Genomic DNA, 6,287 nt, shown 5'->3' on the forward strand with positions numbered 1-6,287 from the left:
TCATTAAAAAAATGGGAAAAGTTGGTAGCTGTTATGAACGTCTAGAGGAAATTAATATTGCTATATTTAGTTGGTCTCCTTTGCTTTTCATTGATCATTGTTTTTCCTTCAACTCTATATAAAAAGTTATTAATTACATGTTATAAAATAATTAGGATATAGTGCGCACACTCTTATTAGCCAATAGCTGTGTTTAAGTAAGTATATGGAAAAATGGCCGTGAAAATGGCCGCTTTACAATCTTGCAATTTTGACTGATAGCTGATGATTCCGATTACGGAAACCAAAAGCTTAAAATTGCAGAGTCAGCTATTTTTGAGTCTGCGCAGTGTAGCGCTACTTTTTGAGTCTGCGCAGTAAGCCATTGGAAAAAATTCTTCCCAAAGGCGTCCGAATTGAAGAAATTGAACGAACATGCAGGTTTAAATTTTAAGAGTTTGTTCAATTGGCTATGTCACGGCCTTGACAGAACGACAACGGCCGGTGTAATTAACCAAAGTGAACGTTTATAGCTTTCTCAAATAGTCCAAAAATGTCTCCTGCAGAGGAGAATTTCATTGAGTAAATTACTATAATTCTCTCTTCGTCTTCTTCACTGCCCAAAAACAAAACGTCACATTCCAAGACATTATGCTGTCAGTAACAAGCTCTCGGCATTGCCAATGAAACACGGCATAGCCAGTTTCTGGTGAACGCAGTTTCCTCCTCTAGAGCACTTTACATCACCGGCAATCAAATTTCATTACTTTCCTGGTCTCGAAATTGAACATCCTCTGTCACCCTTAACATCTGCCATTTTGAAGACTGAGACAGAAAGGGGTCAGAGCTGAACTATAGGTTATTTAACAATTATTCCAAAAGTGCGCGTTGGATTTGGGAAGGTAAACAGCCAACGAAGCGCCTAGCGCTGAGTTGGCTATAACCAGTCTCATATTCAACAAGCGTGAATGTAATAACTTGAATTAATTTTCCATTAAATTCTGAACGCTCAGACACTTGGCAATTAAAGCCAATCAGTTTTCATCTTGCATATTGGCGACATTTGACGCAATCAGTTTCCATATTAGGTCATACCGTATATGAGCTGATAACCGAGATTGAGTGATGTAATCAGAAAACTAGAGACCCAATATCCGAAGTCGAAAATTTAATGAAGTCGAATACTGTGATGTCAGATATGTTGCGTGTGGAGAATAGCTCTTTTTATGGTTAAAATGACGCTGATGCATGAGGGAATTCCGCCATTTTGAAAATAGAGCAACGAGGAGTAAGAGGTGGACTGTTAACCGCTGTCGTTTTAGGTTGTGTAAACGAAGCCGTTTATCCTTATTTGAGTAGCAGGGTTTATAGGGGACGTCTCTCTAGCTCGTCTGGTCGGCTTCACCAGCGATACAGTCAAACAAATTTGATAGTTGATTTCCTCAACACCTTTAAGGACGGTGCCTACTAATTCAATGGTATTTTTGCCCCGGTCTGCGATTATGCAGGAAACGTAGATCTTAACAAGTGATATTGAAATCGAAAAAGAAAATTGGGGGTAACCACGCATTTTTCAAATATAATTCATGAACAAAATTTGTAAAAAGCTTTAAAATACAAAGCCATGTATGGCGTTCTTTCTCAAATTAAAGCTTAATTATCTCTCAAAAATGCATGGTTACCTCCAAAAATTTTCTTTTTGGATACCAAGAGTACTTACTAAGATCTACTTTCTCCAGATAGTTTTAAACCGCGCAAAAATATCACTGTATTGTTAAGCATCACCGATAGGAAACCCGAGTATTTCAGTCGAGATGCGCAGAACGTATGCGCAATAACATTGCAGGAAGTGAAAGTCTCTGCAGCAAAGATGACACCACATATTTGGCGACTGACACAATAGAGGCAAAGCAGGGCCACAAATTTGGTCATCAATAGGGCATTGCCACAATCCATACACTATTTGTATCTATATTGGTGGAGATACCAGTTCTTCTCAACTTGGCGACACAAGAACCTATATGATATGGGATCAATTTCTCGCTGATTTCCTTTGTTTATCTGGGCAGGGCCAAAAGAGAGTAACTTTCCGGTGGCCTCGAGCCACGAGTCACGACCCAAGCACCAAGTATTTGAGTTGAGCAGTCCAGTCACACCTTCTTTGGTCCAAACGTCTTCAAGCTTGTTGTCTTTTTTCATGTGGTATACTTTCCATGTCAAGGAAGTACTGATGCTGAGCTCCGACACGCACACACAACCTCACAATTCGAAAACGCCCTGGGCACAGTCGCCTAAATGCCGATTAGCACTAATCCACGATTAAATACCGTACAAGGTTTGAGTTTTGCTCGTCAAAAAAATCTTTTAGATCCTCCTTTTACGCTGGAAGAAACCAGAAAGCGTTAAACTCAAAATAAATACTGTAGACTGAAAGAAAAGTTTCCACTCACCCAGGATTAGCTAAATCGGGCTTCCATTAACTGGACCCTGATTTCTACATTTGATACAGACAACCCATACTCTGTAAGATCGAGTCTATGTGATGGGCTGTCATCTGTTACTCTATTCCGACCTGTTTTTCACTGAATTCAACCTGAGCAAGTTTGTTGTTCCCGTTGAAAAGATAATGAGTCACAGATTGGGCCTGGCGCTACGCATTTGAACGGCTCACGTACATGTCTCGGTAGTACAAGTATTGATTCAGTTCGATTGAATCCAATCATTCAGTGAATCAATCAATGAGTCAATCAACCAAACTTGAAAAACCGGCGAGGTCAGACTTTAAGAGCGGAAGTCACCCTTTGTGTAAAAACTTTGCCCGGAAACGATCAGGAGGGCTCGCAGGCCTATGTTTGACATGGCTTAACAGGTCTTCCATCAGAAACTCTGGCCATCGATTACGTCCACCACGAAGTGAATGGGTCGGGTCATCTTTCGGGGAACGAAAGTTGAATTTATTTGCTAAACAACAAAGATTTGGATGAATGTGCTGATACCTTCTCTGGTTTCTTTCCAATTCGTTTGTGAAAACGAGCTCTCTTGACGCTAGGTTACACCATGCTGTCAACAAAATAGTCGTTAACTAAGACCTTAAACCCCTCGACGGAAACATGGTCTTCATCTTTCGGGTCTTTTGGAGAATACCATTGGTAATGACCGGTACCCATTGCATAAAGGACAAAACAGACCCGCTCAGTTTCTCACTCGCTGCTCTCCAGTGGTCACACCGACGGATCCACAAACTTTGGATTACTCTCTCTCGACTCGACAGAGAGGTTCTTGCGCGGTCGAGTGGAGCAGATTAATCGGTTTAGCGATTGGTAGGTCGTCTTCTTCGTCTCTTTGCCCCGTTGAAAGGCTCAAAACTCGCTATCAACGCTCTTGCGTTAAGATCCTTGAAATATACGCTCAAAATGGTGGAACATAAAAGCACCCGGCCCCCTACAAGCAATCGGGTCGTACTGACTGAAAAACCTAAGTCCGGTGAATTGAAAATCTCTCAGTCAAAGTAGGATGTAGCGAGGAACACTACAGGAAAGTACTGCTCAGTAGCTTTCAATTGAATTTTCACAATTGATGATTTAGCAAGACAGACACAAAGTTAGAATCACCTCATTGTACAGCGTAATAAACAGCACCACTGGGAAAGTACTGCTTCTGCAATCATCAATCATTTGAATGGTCACACTAAAGGATTTCACCCGCAGACTCAAAAGTAGAAATCACCTTTTAAGAGCAAAAGGAACAACACCGTAGAGGAAAGCTGCTTTCAAGCTTCAATTTAAACTGCGACAGTGGGACGAGGAACTCCAAGGGTGCTCCTTATAACCCAATTGACGAACTAGCTTCTAGAAGTGGCGTCGATTTGAAAGGCCACACGTTGTGTTTACATTCGCAGAATCAAAATTCAGTGAAACTGTCACCATGCGAGTGAATGGCCTCAGCAGTGCATCAGTTTAAGAAATTACATTGGTCGACTTAAGCAAACATCATGTTTAAATTCTATAAAAGAACGACAAGTTCAAGAGTCCCAAGAATAAATATTTACGTCTAGATTACCGACGATTTCAACATCTGTCCCCGTTAATCAACATGGCGCTTAGATCTTGACAATGCTTTGTTTGATGTTAGGTAAATATTTGCCAGTTTAAAACACACAACAAACAATTTCATCGACGTAAAGAACGATTTGAACTTACGATGTTCAGCAAGTAATTCATTGACTGTGTCCGTTCAGGCTGTCAATACGCCCGTCACTGAATGTCTGCTGAAAATAGCTCGTCCCAGGTGCACTCTCAAAAGATGCTATTTCATTAAGTAGGTTTGACCACGTGATCTCTGCAGACGGTTTAGTAACTAATTTTTTGCCAAGGTACAAACAGACAAACTAACCTTTTGCAATTAAAGTAGAGCTGAGAGACGTCTGTGGATGAGCGCAACACAAGAACTCGTCAAGACAGGTTTCAGCTGAACCCTCTCAAGCTAAAAGCGCCACACCAGTCCTCTCCCACTTAATTGTATGTTCTTTTGTTATGAGATAACCGAGGCGATGAACTGTAACAGATTCAGCAAGGCTCCAAAATCCGACTAAACAGGTCGAAGATGTGCCACCTTCCCTTAACAAGTGGACAGAATCATAAGAATCCTGCCTCTCGTGTGTTTGACTTGGAATCGAGAAACTTGACACAATTTTAATTTCCTTCCTGCCGACAGGGCCAATGAGATGGATGGAGCAGAAAAACAAAAGATAGGCGATTTTAATCACCGTTCAATATTTAAAAGTTGACCAGTAACCTGACATAATCTTCATGTACTCCATCTGCCCTTGTAGTTGGAGAGGACTCACGAACGCCACGACAAATTATGTTCTCATTGCACGCTGCGGGTAAAGAAGCTGGTTGCAAATTGTCAACCAAAACGTATTATTACTCGCTAAAGTGACGGGTGACAGGTTCATAAACACGAAATTCTGCCTTGAAGCTTTAAAATTGAAAGAAGCTTTTTTTTTTTTTGTCATCTACTTCCAACATTTGACATATTTCAAGACAAACGCACAGTCCAATAACATTTCATCGATTCGTTCAGGTACAACCGCAAGTGACGGCTATTCTTGGCGAGAAATTTAATTTAAAACTCAACCTGCTGCTAATTTTCTCTTTCCACAGCAATATTCTCCCCTTAATTACTCTCCCATAAAATTTGTATATCCACCAGAAAAGCCGTTATTTGTTTTTTGAAAGTCAATATTGTGAGAGAGAAAAGCTGTTATGGTAAATATGAAATCGAAAAACACAAGTTGTTAAAACATATGATTATCAGGGAACTGTGGAAAATATAAATAAGGAGTAATCCTTGATAACAATGAGCAACGCTTCGCAAAGTAAACAAATCGGAGACTGATAATTGATTTTAGATCAAACAGGCGTTCACAGAATTGCATCAATCTTATTTTTCTTGAATATTAAACTTTTCCTTTTGAGAAACCAGGAGAATATTGCATTGGAGCTCAAATTGTTTGACTATCCTTGTTATATTCACTAACCATAAATGTTTTTGACAGCATATCCTCATTTCACTCCTATCTTAAAGCAATTTGTTAATTTCAGTTCAGTGTGTAATCATTTGCGACTGAAATCTTGATGTTAGATATTTGACTTTTTAACGATTTACTTGAATGCATGCGCCTTTCTTTTTGGAAAGAAAGACATTTCTTTTCAATCGAGCTCCGACTCAATATGTTGAAAAACTTACTTTCAGTCAAAAATCAACTTCAGTATACGAAACGGGCCCGACATTGTTAATTTTTCAAGGGCTTCTTCTCATGCGAAGGCGTGACGTATCAGTCAAATACTTAGTACGGAATTGTGTGGAGAGAGGAACATAAGCTTCTTGTTTCAGTTCTTTCCAGTTCTCGATAAATGCAACATTGCTGAACAACGAACAACGTGAACTTCACCAAATCTCAAGTTCCAAGGGACGTACAGTAAGCAGACAACCACGAATTTCAATTTTAGTCTTCTTCTTCATAAGACCACCGTTCGTCCTAATTCAATTCTTAGAAAATTATAGTTAGTTCAGCCCTTCAAGTGTAACAATTCTGCACTGAAGCTATTCTTTGTTGTTTGCAACCAAGGATGGAGAGGATGGAATTGTATTGAAACTTGAAAAAATTGGCCAGTTTTTTTCAAGTTGGAGACGTTGTGCTCTGAAAAGTTAATACGAATAGCTTTTTGTGCCATATTATATTTCGTATCATCTCAGTGATTTTTTGTCAGGAATGTTATACGTATGATACGTATGAGCTAGAG

The sequence above is a fragment of the Montipora capricornis genome, chromosome 5 (assembly GCF_036669925.1).
Source record: "Montipora capricornis isolate CH-2021 chromosome 5, ASM3666992v2, whole genome shotgun sequence".
Taxonomy (NCBI): Eukaryota; Metazoa; Cnidaria; class Anthozoa; order Scleractinia; family Acroporidae; genus Montipora; species Montipora capricornis.